The following is a 16,636-nucleotide window of genomic DNA, read 5'->3' on the forward strand; positions in this document are numbered from 1 at the left end:
TTCCTTCTCCCTTCTCCTCCTTCCTTTCCCCTCCTAGTAGGACTAGGAAAGGGGAGTCCTACTCCTACTAGGAGGAGGACTCCTCCTCTCAGGGCGCGCCACAAGGGCCGGCCGGCCTCCCCCCTTGCTCCTTTTTATACGGGGGCAGGAGGGCACCCTAGAACACTCGGGTTAAACTTGACGAGCCTAGCATATGCAGATATGGCCTCAAAACACTGAGACCGAAAGGTCGAGCGTGAATCATATAGTAGATATGATCAACATAGTGATGTTCACCATTGAAAACTACTGCATCTCACGTGATGATCGGACATGGTTTAGTTGATATTGGTCACGTGATCACTTAGATGATTAGAGGGATGTCTATCTAAGTGGGAGTTCTTAAGTAATTTGATTAATTGAACTTTAGTTTATCATGAACTTAGTACCTGATAGTATTTTGGATGTCTATGTTGTTGTAGATAGATGGCTCGTGTTGTTGTTCTGTTGAATTTTATTGCGTTCCTAGAGAAAGCTAAGTTGAAAGATGATGGTAGCAACTACACAGATTGGGTCCGTAACTTGAGGATTATCCTCATTGCTGCACAGAAGAACTACGTCCTGGAAGCACCGCTAGGTGACAAACCCGCTACAGGAGCAACGCCAGATGTTGCGAACACCTGGCAGAGCAAAGCTTATGACTACTCGATAGTTCAGTGTGCCATGCTTTACGGCTTAGAACCGGGACTACAATGACGTTTTGAACGTCATGGAGCATATGAGATGTTCCAGGATTTGAAGTTAATATTTCAAGCAAATGCCCGGATTGAGATATATGAAGTCTCCAATAAGTTCTACAGCTGCAAAATGGAGGAGAATAGTTCTCTTAGTGAACATATAATCAGAATGTCTGGGTGCCACAACCACTTGACTCAGCTGGGAGTTAATCTTCCTGATGATAGTGTCATTGACAGAGTTCTTCAATCACTGCCACCAAGCTACAAGAGCTTCGTGATGAACTATAATATGCAAGGGATGGATAAGACGATTCCTAAGCTCTTCGCAATGCTAAAGGCTGCGGAGGTAGAAATCAAGAAGGAGCATCAAGTGTTGATGGTCAACAAGACCACCAGTTTCAAGAAAAAGGGTAAAGGGAATAAGGGGAACTTCAAGAAGAACAGCAAGCCAGTTGCTGCTCAAGTGAAGAAACCCAAGTCTGGACCTAAGCCTGAGACGAAGTGCTTCTACTACAAAGGGACTGGTCACTGGAAGCGGAACTGCCCCAAGTATTTGGCGGAGAAGAAGAATGGCAAAGTGAAAGGTATATTTGATATACATGTTATTGATGTGTACCTTACTAATGCTCACCGTAGTGCCTGGGTATTTGATACTGGTTATGTTGCTAATATTTGCAACTCGAAACAAGGGCTACGGATTAAGAGAAGATTGGCTAAGGACGAGGTGACGATGCACGTGGGAAATGGTTCCAAAGTCGATGTGATCGCCGTCGGCACGCTACCTCTACATCTACCTTCGGGATTAGTTTTAGACCTAAATAATTGTTATTTGGTGCCAGCATTGAGCATGAACATTATATTTGGATCTTGTTTGATGTGAGACGGTTATTCATTTAAATCAGAGAATAATGGTTGTTCTATTTATATGAGTAATATCTTTTATGGTCATGCACCCTTGATGAGTGGTCTATTTTTACTACATCTTGATAGTAGTGATACACATGTTCATAGTATTGAAGCCAAAAGATGCAGAGTTGATAATCATAGTGCAACTTATTTGTGGCACTGCCGTTTGGGTCATATTGGTGTAAAGCGCATGAAGAAACTCCATTCTGATGGACTTCTGGAATCACTTGATTATGAATCACTTGGTACTTGCAAACCATGCCTCATGGGCAAGATGACTAAAACTCCGTTCTCTGGAACAATGGAGCGAGCAACAGAGTTATTGGAAATCATACATACTGATGTATGTGGTCCAATGAACATTGAGGCTCGCAGCGGATATCATTATTTTCTCACCTTCACAGATGATTTGAGCAGATATGGGTATATCTACTTAATGAAACATAAGTCTGAAACATTTGAAAAGTTCAAAGAATTTCAAAGTGAGGTGGAAAATCATCATAACAAGAAGATAAAGTTTCTACAATCTGATCGTGGAGGAGAATATTTGAGTTATGAGTTTGGTCTTCATTTGAAACAATGGGGAATAGTTTCACAACTCACGCCACTCGGAACACCACAGCGTAATGGTGTGTCCGAATGTCGTAATCGTACTTTACTAGATATGGTGCGATCTATGATGTCTCTCACTGATTTACCGTTATCATTTTGGGATTATGCTTTAGAAACAGCTGCATTCACATTAAATAGGGAACCATCTAAATCCGTTGAGACGACACCTTATGAACTGTGGTTTGGCAAGAAACCCAAGTTGTCATTTCTTAAAGTTTGGGGTTGCGATGCTTATGTGAAGAAACTTCAATCGGATAAGCTCGAACCCAAATCGGAAAAATGTGTCTTCATAGGATACCCAAAGGAGACTGTTGGGTACACCTTCTATCACAGATCTGAAGGCAAGATATTTGTTGCTAAGAATGGATCCTTTCTGGAGAAGGAGTTTCTCTCGAAAGAAGTGACTGGGAGGAAAGTAGAACTTGATAAGGTAATTATACCTGCTCCCTTATTGGAAAGAAGTTCATCACTGAAATCAGTTCCAGTGATTCCTACGCCAGTAAGCGAGGAAGCTAATGATGATGATCAGGAAACTTCTGATCAAGTTACTACCGAACCTCGTAGGTCAACCAGAGTGAGATCCGCACCAGAGTGGTACAGTAATCCTGTTCTGGAGGTCATGTTACTTGACCATGACGAACCTACGAACTATGAGGAAACAATGATGATCCCAGATTCCGTAAAATGGCTAGAGACCATGAAATCTGAGATGGGATCCATGTATGAGAACAAAGTGTGGACTTTGGTTGACTTGCCCGATGATCGGCGGGCCATAGAGAATAAATGGATCTTCAATAAGAAGACTGGCGCTGAAGGTAATGTTATTGTCTACAAAGCTCGACTTGTTGCAAAAGGTTTTCGACAAGTTCAAGGAGTTGACTACGATGAAACCTTCACACCTGTAGCGATGCTTAAGTCCGTCCGAATCATGTTAGCAATTGCCACATTTTATGATTATGAAATTTGGCAAATGGATGTCAAAACTGCATTCCTTAATGGATATCTTAAAGAAGAGTTGTATATGATGCAACCAGAAGGTTTTGTCGATCCAAAAGGTGCTAACAAAGTGTGCAAGCTCCAGCGATCCATTTATGGACTGGTGCAAGCCTCTCGGAGTTGGAATATATGCTTTGATAGTGTGATCAAAGCATATGGTTTTATACATACTTTTGGAGAAGCCTGTATTTACAATAAAGTGAGTGGGAGCTCTGTAGAATTTCTGATATTATATGTAGATGACATATTGTTGATCGAAAATGATACTGAATTTCTGAATAGCATAAAAGAATACTTGAATAAGAATTTTTCAATGAAAGACGTCGGTGAAGATGCTTATATATTGGGCATCAAGATCTATGGAGATAGATCAAGACGCTTAATTGGACTTTCACAAAGCACATACCTTGATAAAGTTTTGAAGAAGTTCAAAATGGATCAGGCAAAGAAAGGGTTCTTGCCTGTGTTACAAGGTGTGAAGTTGAGTCAGACTCAATGCCCGACCATTGTAGAAGATAGAGAGAAAATGAAAGTCATTCCCTATGCTTCAGCCATAGGTTCTATATCATGTATGCAATGCTGTGTTCCAGAGCTGATGTGTGCCTTGCTATAAGTTTAGCAGGGAGGTACCAAAGTAATCCAGGAGTGGATCACTGGACAGCGGTCAAGAACATCCTGAAATACCTGAAAAGGACTAAGGATATGTTTCTCGTTTATGGAGGTGCCAAAAAGCTCGTCGTAAATGGTTACGTCGATGCAAGCTTTGACACTGATCCGAATGACTCTAAGTCACAAATCGGATATGTATTTTTATTAAATGGTGGAGTTGTCAGTTGGTGTAGTTCCAAGCAGAGCGTCATGGCGGGGTCTACATGTGAAGCGGAGTACGCATCTGCTTCAGAAGCAGCAAATGAAGGAGTCTAGAAGAAGGAGTTCATGTCCGATCTAGGTGTCATACCTAGTGCATCGGGTCCAATGAAAATCTTTTGTGACAACACTGGTACAATTGCCTTGGCAAAGGAATCCAGATTTCACAAGAGAACCAAGCACATCAAGAAACGCTTCAATTCCATCTGTGATCAAGTGAAGGAGGGAGACATAGAGATTTGCAAGATACATACGGATCTGAATGTTGCAGACCCATTGACTAAGCCTCTCTCACGAGCAAAACATGATCAACACCAAGACTCCATGGGTGTTAGAATCATTACAATGTAATCTAGATTATTGACTCTAGTGCAAGTGGGAGACTGAAGGAAATATACCCTAGAGGCAATAATAAAGTTGTTATTTATATTTCCTTATATCATGATAAATGTTTATTATTCATGCTAAAATTGTATTAACAGGAAACATAGTACATGTGTGAATACATAGACAAACAGAATGTCACTAGTATGCCTCTACTTGACTAGCTCGTTGAATCAATGATGGTTATGTTTCCTAACCATAGACATGAGTTGTCATTTGATTAATGGGATCACATCATTAGAGAATGATGTGATTGACTTGACCCACCCGTTAGCTTAGCACGATGATCTTTTAGTTTGTTGCTATTGCTTTCTCCATAACTTATACATGTTCCTATGACTATGAGATCATGCAACTCCCGAATACCGGAGCAACACTTAGTGTGCTATCAAATGTCACAACGTAACTGGGTGACTATAAAGATGCTCTACAGGTGTCTCCAATGGTGTTTGTTGAGTTGGCATAGATCGAGATTAGGATTTGTCACTCCAAGTATCAAAGAGGTATCTCTGGGCCCTCTCGGTAATGCACATCACTATAAGCCTTGCAAGCAATGTGACTAATGAGTTAGTTGCGGGATGATGCATTACGAAATGAGTAAATAGACTTGCCGGTAACGAGACTGAAGTAGGTATTGAGATACTGATGATCGAATCTCGGGCAGGTAACATACCGATGACAAAGGGAACAACGTATATCGTTATGCGGTTTGACCGATAAAGATCTTCATAGAATATGTGGGAGCCAATATGAACATCTAGGTTCCCCTATTGGTCATTGACAGGAGACATGTCTTGGTCATGTCTACATAGTTCTCGAACCCGTAGGGTCCGCACGCTTAACATTCGGTGATGATCGGTATTATGAGTTTATGTGTTTTGATGTACCAAAGGTATTTCGGAGTCCCGAATATGATAACGGACATGACGAGGAGTCTCGAAATGGTCAAGACATAAAGATTGATATATTGGACATCTATATTCGGACACCAGAAGTGTTCCGGGTGATTTCGGAGTAAATCGGAGTGCCGGAGGGTTACCGGACCCCCCCCGGGGGGGGACTAATGGGCCACACATGCCTTAGTGGAGAGAGAGAGGGGCGGCCAGGGCAGGCCACGCGCCCCTCCCCCTCTAGTCTGAATTGGACTAGGGAAGGGGGGGCGTCGCCCCCCTTTCCTTCTCCCTTCTCCTCCTTCCTTTATCCCTCCTAGTAGGACTAGGAAAGGGGAGTCCTACTCCTACTAGGAGGAGGACTCCTCCTCTCAGGGCGCACCACAAGGGCCGGCCGGCTGCTACCTCTTGACCACTGCATTCGATTTCCCCGAAGAGGAGAGGATGATACAGCAAAGTAGCGTAAGTATTTCCCTCAGTTTTTGAGAACCAAGGTATCAATCCAGTAGGAGGCTACGCGCGAGTCCCTCGTACCTACACAAAAACAATAGCTCAACGCAACCAACGCGCTTAGGGGTTGTCAATCCCTTCATGGTCACTTACGAAAGTGAGATCTGATAGAGATGATAAATAATATTTTTGGTATTTTTGGTATAGAGATGCAAAGTAAAAAGTAAAAGCAAAGTAAAAACAAAGCAATAATAAAGTGATGGAGATTGATATGATGAGAAAGAGACCCGGGGGCCATAGGTTTCACTAGTGGCTTCTCTCAAGAGCATAAGTATTCTACGGTGGGTGAACAAATTACTGTTGAGCAATTGACAGAATTGAGCATAGTTATGAGAATATCTAGGTATGATCATGTATATAGGCATCACGTCCGAGACAAGTAGACCGACTCCTACCTGCATCTACTACTATTACTCCACTCATCGACCGCTATCCAGCATGCATCTAGAGTATTAAGTTAAAAACAGAGTAACACCTTAAGCAAGATGACATGATGTAGAGGGATAGTTTCATGCAATATGATAAAAAAACCATCTTGTTATCCTCGATGGCAACAATACAATACGTGCCTTGCTGCCCCTTCTGTCACTGGGAAAGGACACCGCAAGGTCGAACCCAAAGCTAAGCAATTCTCCCATGGCAAGAACAACCAATCTAGTAGGCCAAACCAAACTGATAATTCGAAGAGACTTGCAAAGATAACCAATCATACATAAAAGAATTCAGAGAAGATTCAAATATTATTCATAGATAGACTTGATCATAAACCCACAATTCATCGGTCTCAACAAACACACCGCAAAAAGAAGATTACATCGAATAGATCTCCACGAGAGAGGGGGAGAACATTGTATTGAGATCCAAAAAGAGAGAAGAAGCCATCTAGCTACTAGCTATGGACCCGTAGGTCTGAAATAAACTACTCACACTTCATCGGAGGGGCTTGGATGATGATGTAGAAGCCCTCCGTGATCGATGCCCCTTCCGGCGGAGCTCCGGAACAGGCCCCAAGATGGGATCTCGTGGATACAGAAAGTTGCGGCGGTGGAATTAGGTTTTTGGCTCTATCCCCAATCGTTTGGGGTACGTAGGTATATATATGAGGAAGAAGTACGTCGGTGGAGCTTCGAGGGGCCCACGAGGCAGGGGGGCGCGCCCTCCACCCTCGTGACTGCCTCGTGGCTTTCTTGACAGAGGGTCCAAGTCTCCTGGATCTTATCTGATGAGAAAATCATGTTTCCGAAGGTTTCATTCCGTTTGGACTCCGATTGATATTCTGTTTCTCCGAAACACTGAAATAGGCAAAAAAACAGCAATTCTGGGCTGGGCCTCCAGTTAATAGGTTAGTCCCAAAAATAATATAAAAGTGGAAAATAAAGCCCAATATAGTCCAAAACAGTAGATAATATAGCATGGAACAATCAAAAATTATAGATACGTTGGAGACGTATCAAGCATCCCCAAGCTTAATTCCTGCTCATCCTCGAGTAGATAAATGATAAAAACAGAATTTTTGATGTGGAGTGCTACTTGGCATAATTTTAATGTTTCTTCTTAATTGTGGTATGAATATTCAGATCCGAAAGATTCAAGGCAAAAGTTCATATTGACATAAAAATGATAATACTTCAAGCATACTAACTAAGCAATTATGTCTTCTCAAAATAACATGGCCAAAGAAAGTTCATCCCTAAAAAATCATATAGTTTAGTCATGTTTCATTTTCATCACACAAGAATGCTCTCATCATGCACAACCCCGATGACAAGCCAAGCAATTGTTTCATACTTTAGTAATCTCAAACCTATAAACTTTCACACAATATATGAGCGTGAGCCATGGACATAGCACTATGGGTGGAATAGAATATAATGAGGGGGTTATTTGAAGAAGACAAAAAAGGAGAAAGTCTCACATCAACGAGGCTAATCAATGGGCTATGGAGATGCCCACAGATTGATGTTAATGCAAGGAGTAGGGATTGCCATGCAACGGATGCACTAGAGCTATAAATGTATGAAAGCTCAACAAAAGAAACTAGTGGGTGTGCATCCAACTTGCTTGCTCACGAAGACCTAGGGCACTTGAGGAGGCCCATTGTTGGAATATACAATCCAAGTTCTATAATGAAAAATTCCCACTAGTATATGAAAGTGATAACATGAGAGACTCTCTACTATGAAGATCATGGTGCTACTTTGAAGCACAAGTGTGGTAAAAGGATAGTAACATTGTCCCTTCTCTCATTTTCTCTCATTTTTTGGGCCTTTTCTTTTTCATGGCCTTTCTCTTTTTTTGGGGGGGGGCTTCTCTTTTTTTATGGCCTTTCTTTTTTTATTTCTCACTTGGGACAATGCTCTAATAATGATGATCATCACACTTCTATTTATTTACAACTCAATGATTACAACTCGATACTAGAACAAAGATGACTCTATATGAATGCCTCCGGCAGTGTACCGGGATATGCAATGAACCAAGAGTGACATGTATGAAAGAATTATGAACGGTGGCTTTGCCACAAATACTGTGTCAACTACATGATCATGCTAAGCAATATGACAATGATGAATGTGTCATGATGAACGGAATGATGGAAAGTTGCATGGCAATATATCTCAGAATGGCTATGGAAATGCCATCATAGGTAGGTATGGTGGCTGTTTTGAGGAAGATATAAGGAGGTTTATGTGTGAAAGAGTGTATCATATCATGGGGTTTGGATGCACCGGTGAAGTTTGCGCCAACTCTCAATGTGAGAAAGGGCAATGCACGGTACCGAAGAGGCTAGCAAGGATGGAAGGGTGAGAGTGTGTATAATCCATGGACTCAACATTAGTCATAAAGAACTCACATACTTATTGCAAAAATCTACAAGTCATCAAAAACCTTGGCACTACGCGCATGCTCCGGTTAATAGGTTTGTCCCAAAAATAATATAAAAGTGGAAAATAAAGCCCAATATAGTCCAAAACAGTAGATAATATAGCATGGAGCAATCAAAAATTATAGATACGTTGGAGATGTATCACCGGCCTCCCCCCTTGCTCCTTTATATACGGGGGTAGGGGGCACCCTAGAACACACAAGTTGATCATTGATCCCTTAGCCGTGTGCGATTCCCCCTCCACCATAATCCACCTCGGTCATATCATCATAGTGCTTAGGCGAAGCCCTGCGCCGGTAGCTTCATCATCACCATCATCACGCCGTCGTGATGACGAAGCTCTCCCTCGACACTCAGCTAGATCGAGAGTTCGTGGGACATCACCGAGCGGAACGTGTGCAGATCGCGGAGGTGCCGTACTTTCGGTACTAGGATCGGTCGAATCGTGAAGACGTACGACTACATCAACCGCGTTGTCATAACGCTTCTGCTTACGGTCTACAAGGGTACATGGACAACACTCTTCCCCTCTCGTTGCTATGCATCACCATGATAGATCTTGCGTGTGTGTAGGAAATTTTTTAAATTACTGTGTTCCCCAACACTTTTTGCACCGATGACAACTGACTTGAGGGGTCTTGCTCAATCCCTAGGTAGGTATGGTGGACTCTTGAAGATAAGATTTGGGTTTAAGGGTTTTTGGATGCACAACGACTATCTCTACTTAGTGCGGAATTTTTGGCTAGCAAAAGTAGGGGGCAAGCACCACATGTTAAAGGATCTATGACAGTATGACTTCTATGTGAATATAAACAAACATGGACCATTAGGTTGTCTTCCTTGTCCAATGTTAACAATTTTGGCATATAATATTTTGATGAGGGCTCACAATCACAAAAGATTTCTAGGATAGTATATTTATATGTGACTCTTCTCTTCCCTTATTAATTCTTTCATGAGTTGCATCATTGACTAATGTTATGTTTGTCAATCTCTAATAAAATTTTCTACTTATACCTTTCCTTATGTGGTGTCATCACCTACCATAAGATTAACATATGATATTTTTCATTTATTTCCTTTCTTTCACTTGTTTCCTTTCTTTTATTTGTTTCCTTTCTTTTAATTGCAACATGAAAACAAAGAAAGAAAAAACTCAAACTAAACTTTGTTATATATCTTGCACTCGATTACAAGGATAGATCACTAAGCAAACTCTCGAAAAGAAAGGATCAAACTAAACTTTTATTCATCTAAAGCAAAAGATCAAACTAAAATAAGTAAAGGCAAAGGATAGTGGGGACAATACGATACCGGGGCACCTCCCCCAAGCTTGGCGAAAGCCAAGGGGAGTGCCCATACCCGATACGCAATTCTATTTTGGTGATGAAGAAGAAGGTGGTGGTGGTGATGATGTAGAGGGTTTGCCTTTCTTCCTTAGCTTACGCTTGAGGATGGAATTTTCCTCCTTCAATTCACCGACCTCCTGCTCAAGCTCCAGTACCCCCTTACATAGGTCCTGCTTGCATTCCTGCAAAAGGCAAAAAGGTATAAACTGAAGCTTAGGCCTCTTTGCTTTATTGGGGAGGCTTGACTTCTTGAATTCCACATGCATGTCCCCAGGTTGAGGTAGCGGAGGTTCGTCTTCATCTGAGCTCATCTCATGATTCTTCATAGGATAATAGTCCTCCTCTTCCTCCGTGGTCCAGCCATAGTGCTCCACATCCCCATAGGACTTGGGGTCTGCGATGAAATCAGCAGCATAGCTCTCACCCTCGGAGTCTTGGGATGACATATTTTCAGATCTGGCAGGAAAGCAGCAAGAAAAGAAAATAGAAGATTTCTCCGTGATACGGTGGTCAACAGGTTCGGGGGGTATATAAAGATTTTTTATCTTGGGAAACAAGAAAGCTATAGAAAAACGGAGTCCGGAAGGTACCCCGGGTGGGCACAACCCACATGGCCAGGCGCGCCCTGGTGTCTTGTGCCCACCAGGATATCCTTCCTGGAAGTTTCTTATTTTCCTATTTTTCTAAATATTCCAAATCTGACAAAAAATATTTTTGCGGATTTTTCGGAGTCCGTTTACTTTACCGTATCATGTACCTCCTTATTTTCATGATTCAGGAGTGTTCCGGAAGGACTCTTTTATATGTTCCTCTGGTGTCATAGTTTGGATAATATTACTTTCAACATTAATGGGCGTACCTGAGATATAATGTTTTATTCGTTGCCCATTAACAACATTCGGGTTAGTACCTTCAGCATTCTTTATTTTGATGGCTCCAGAACGATAAACCTCCTCGATGACATAGGGGCCTTCCCATTTTGAGAGGAGTTTTCCTGCAAAGAATCGGAAACAAGAGTTGTACAAAAGAACATATTCTCCTACTTTGAACTCACGCTTTTGGATTCTCTTATCATGCCACCTTTTGACTTTTTCTTTAAACAACTTGGCATTTTCATAAGCTTGGGTTCTCCATTCATCTAATGAGCTAATATCAAATAACCTCTTTTCACCGGCAAGTTTGAAATCATAATTGAGTTTTTTGATTGCCCAATATGCTTTATGTTTTAACTCAAGAGGCAAATGACAAGCTTTTCCATCAACCATTTTATAAGGAGACATACCCATAGGATTTTAATATGTTGTTCTATAAGCCCAAAGTGCATCATCTAATTTCTTAGGCCAATTCTTTCGGGACCTATTGACAGTCTTTTGCAAAATTCATTTTATTTCTCTATTGCTAAGTTCAACTTGACCACTAGACTGAGGATGATAAGGTGATGCAATTATATGGTTAACATCATACTTGGCAAGCATTTTACGGAAAGCGCCATGAATAAAGTGTGAACCACCATCAGTTATTAAGTATCTAGGGACTCCAAACCTTGAGAAAATAACTTCCTTAAGCATTTTAATAGAGGTGTTGTGATCAGCACTACTGGTTGGAATAGTTTCTACCCATTTAGTAACATAATCAATAGCAACCAAAATATGTGTATACCCATTAGAGGAAGGAAAAGGTCCCATGTAATCAAATCCCCAAACATCAAATGGTTCAACAGCAAGTGAATAATTCATAGGCATTTCTTGACGCTTACCAATATTACCTATTCTTTGGCATTCATCGCAAGATAAGACGAACTTACGGGCATCCTTGAAGAGATTACGCCAATAAAATCTAGATTGCAATACCTTGTGAGCAGTTCTATCTCCAGCATGATGCCCTCCATAGGCTTTGGAGTGACATTTCCATAGGATTTATCCCAGCTCATGCTCAGGTACACAACGTCTAATAATACCATCTACTCCTTCTTTGTAAAGATGTGGGTCATACCAAAAGTAATGTCTTAAATCATAGAAGAATTTTTTCTTTTGTTGATATGTAAAACTAGGTGGTAAATAGAAACATGCCTATAAAACTAGGTGGTAAATAGAAACATGCTTTGAACTTGCCTGTATTGATGATTCTTCAATCTCACAATCTTGATCATGTTACTCTTCGCTCTCCGTACAATCTATCGTAGGTAAAGAGCAATCATAAACAACCATACAATAGAAACAACAAATGATAGGTGTTGTGCATGGTGTTTGTGTCATTGTGTTGTGAGATCTAGTGTCAGGATTAACTCATAAGAGTTTTGGAAACAACATAGTGGTTGTTAATTGGAATACATGTGACATAAGAGTTCCCATGCAAGTTCCAAAATAAAAGGTTCATCACATAAGGAGTATGTGATGTCAAGTTGTGATTGTTAGATTTTGGAAAAGAATCTTAACAACAGAGTCATGATCTTATGAAACTTCAATAGCCAAGTTCATGTTCAAGTTTGAATGACAATTCAACTTGTTGACCTTTCGTGATTTTGAATACACTAAGTCTGAAAATGGTCTGGCTTCCTACTCAAGTTGGGTTTGGATACGATTCATCTTATCTGAATTCAAATTGAATTGAGTTCACAATTTGATTTGGTTTCAATTATGTCAATTTGAATTGTGGATTATTTCATAATTGAGTAAGTTGGTTCAAACAATTCAACATGTTTGTTGCTTCCCTAAAGTCAAGTACAAATCCAATATGATGACTAATGCCCATTGTTTAATTCAAGTTCAACCTAAAGTCAAATATAGTACCACATAATACTATAGTTTATTTATTTGATTTTTAGTTTAACGGAAGTCAAACATAATCCACTAAGATCACTATGGTTTATCCATTTGATTACTAAGGTTCATTACTCAATTGATTCAATTAAGGTCTTGTACCAATCCAATGTGGTTGCTAAGGTTTATTCATTTGATCTTTAGTTTTACTAAGGCCAATTATAAATCCAATGCCATTACTATGTTTTTATTTAATTTGAAATAAGTCAAATTTAGAACAATTGGTTTACTATGTGCAAATGGTTTCAAATTTAATTTAATTTGAGTTCATCTTTGCCTATAGTCAAGTATTAACTCCAACAATGATTACTAGGTTTAATTCATTTCATTAAATCACATTGCATTAGTTTTATTTAGATTAAATCTAGGGTTTCAATGTTATATTCAAACTATGTCTGAATTTAATTCAATTGTTGTTTGAATTACCCAAAGTCAAATAATAATCCAAAATAATTTTTATGGTTCATAATATAGTTTCTAAACTCATTTGTAACACAGTTGTTTTATTACACAATTTTTACTTCAAAGTCAAACCTAATTAGGTTTAATTTCTATTTGAATTTTGTCCTATATTATATTCTATGTCAAATGTATTTTAAAATTATTTAAACTTGAACTAAAGTGTTATGGGATGAAAATACATTTCACTACGTTCAATTTGCCAAAAGAATCATTTAATTTGGATTTACTATGTGCAAGTTATGCCCTATTCAAATTCAAATTCATTATGCTTGAACTTGAATTTTAAATTATTCAAATGTGAAATTTTTCTGGACAGGATGAAAGAATTTCATAAGGATCGTTTTGAGAAAACAATCATCTATTTTGGACTTGTAGATAATTAGCTTATGAGTGTTTGAAGTTCAGGGATTTTTCTACAAAATTCCCTTTTAATTTAATTAACTGATTTTCTTCTGGATAATGTTGATGACATGGCGTGATGTGGTTGGCCGATACAGTTTTAGTTTAAGTGAGTGTGTGAGACGCGTTGGATCGAAGATCTGCGGCTGACATTACATGGAGAAGGTCCTCAGCAGAGCTAGGTCACCGGAGAAGTCACCAGGGACGACGCGGACGGCAACGCATGGCTCGGACCTTGTTGGGGACGGAGTTCTAGGGGTCGCCAAAGATGATGGAAGGCACAGGTGGACGCGTGATTCGACGGCAGGGTCGATGGTGGTGATGAACGGCCTTGAGGATGACTGCAACAACGGCTACGAGCTCGCCGGAGCTCGGGTGCGGTGGCGGAGCTACAGGCATGGACGCGCGCGTCGATCTGGAGCACCTAGGGGTGAACCAAATGGTCGAGGAGGCGTGCACGTGTGCGGTGAAGATCATGGACAAGGTGTGCAGGCCAAATTACCTCGGTGATCGCCGGAGTTGGGATCGCGGCGGAGGATGGCTCGGGTCACTGGTGGTCAAGGGCATCCAGGGGGTTTCGGGCATGGCGGAGATGTTTAGGGGGTCGCCTAGACACGGGGAGTCGAGTGGTGTTTGTGGTTGATCTCGGGGGTAGCTAGGTTTGTCGGAATCCTCGCCGGAGTGGCTAGGTCAGAGGTGGAAACGGGTGCTCGCCGGCGAGCAGCCTGGCGGCGATGTGGAGCGAAAGGAGAGGGGAAATGGAGAGGGGTTCCAGTCCTATTTATAGAACATGGCTGTTGGGCTGGCGTCACCGGAGGGCGCGTGGGCGTGGGCGATGTGCGCGGCGTGGGGCTCGGGTCGTGCGCCCATGCAAGCGGGGGCGGTTAGAGATAGGGGCGAGGGAACTGGCGGGTGGGGTCGGGGTGTTAGCGAGAGGGGGAGAGAGAGAAGGGTGCGGGCGGGGCTGGCTTAGCTGGGTCGGCTAGCTGGGCGGCGGCTGGCTGGCTGGCTCAGCTGGGCCTGCTAGCTGGGCCTTTTCTTTTTGGCGACTGCTACGAATCAGCCGAATGATTTCTCTAACAAATCATCCGGCTAGGCAGTCGTCCGATCAGCGTAATGTGGCCATTGGATCACAGCAAGGCTATAGCAATAGTAAGTGCATGACTGTTCCAATGCAACCTGATGTACCCTGGCAAAAGCTACTGCAGCTCTCATGGGCTCATCGCGCACCACCGGCGTCCTGCGAAGCTCCAACGCTGCACCGCCGGCATCCGGCGAAGCTCCAATGCAACTCCGGCAGAGCTCCAACGCAGCACGGACGGCCCTGGCGAAGCTCCAATGCAGCTCCGGCAGATTTTCAACGCAGCATCGACGGCTCCGGTGAAGCTTCATTACAACTTCAGTGAAGCTCCATTGCAGCGCCGGCCATGCTTCCGGCGGCCCAGGGTTGCTCCATTGCAACACCGGCGGTGCTCCCGAACAGCTTGAAGGCAACATCGCCGGAGTTGCAGCGTCCCCTCGTCCACTCGCTGCGGTCACCGTCGCAGCGCCGCTCCATTGCAGCTCAAGGAGGCCATGCGCGATGCTCAAATCACAGATCCGACGCCATGCGCAGATGCTACCCATCATGGCAGCAGCTCCGGCGGTCATGGCAGGCGGTGGTCGGCGTCGAAGCTTCTGGCAATTCGCTGCAGCGCCGTGGTGCCGCTTGCAGCAACAACTAATCCGTTGTGGAAGAGAAGGGGGTGCGCGGCTATGGTAGTGCAGCAGGAGAGCGTGCGGCTATGGCAGCGGGCAGCAGCAGAGTGCGGCCATGGGCCATGGCAGTGGGCATCAGTAGAGAGAGGGATTTGCACGAGGGGATCGCGAGAGTCGCGAGGAAGATGACGATGGGGCAGTAAAATGCGTGGCTGTGGGCGTTTGCGTGGGATAAGGCAGATGGTAAAGCGGCGCGTGGGGCCAGCGAGGGACGCGTGTCGATCGCTCGAGGAGGTTTGTGTTCGGTAGTTTTCATCCGGTTTATTTTAAACATTTTCCTTTCTTTTTCTTTTTATTTCCTATTTCAGTTTTCTGTTTTTCTGTTTTGTCTATCTTTTCAAATGAATCTGAATTTGAATTTTCTTTGAACAAAGAATGTTTTCTAAATTCCAAATGGAATATTAAGAAATGTTTGAACATTTTGTTTGGACAAAATGCACGTGTAATTCCTGCACTTATATTTCCTCTTTGAACTTGAATTTGGTTTCAGAACCAAATTTGTTTCAAATCCTTTTTAGAAAATTTGCATAGGGTCAAGATTATTATTTGGACTTATGAAATTTGATTTCCTGCCAAATAAAATGCAAATTCATTTTTGAATAATTCCCTTCTAATTTAAATTGATTTCAAAACGAATCCAACTCAATTCTTTTGGGAAAAATTAATTTGGCTTTGAATATTACTTGGGACTTATTGAAAATGCTTTTAGCCACATAATATTTTCAAAATGGCTTGGGTTCCTACCAAGGCTAGCTAGGGTTTCAACTAGTGGCATTTAGATTTTCATCCGTCTACGCAAACAATGAAGCAATCAAGTCATTTTCAAACAATCCTAGGCAATCATGGGAAATTCCTAGAAATTTTTTAGTTCCGTGTGAAATTTTTAACATACCAGAGGATGTGACACCTTGTGGCTGGCTGGTGGCCCCTCCGGACGTCTCCCAAATGTTCTAGTGTTTCTTGTTGTCCAAAAAGAATCATGTTCAATCAGCAATGTATTTGAACCTCCGTAGATATTGATTTTTCGCGAAACCAAATGCAAGCAGAAAACAAACTGACATTGGGCACTAAATTAATAAGT

The sequence above is a fragment of the Triticum aestivum genome, chromosome 4A (genome assembly GCF_018294505.1).
Source record: "Triticum aestivum cultivar Chinese Spring chromosome 4A, IWGSC CS RefSeq v2.1, whole genome shotgun sequence".
NCBI lineage: Eukaryota > Viridiplantae > Streptophyta > Magnoliopsida > Poales > Poaceae > Triticum > Triticum aestivum.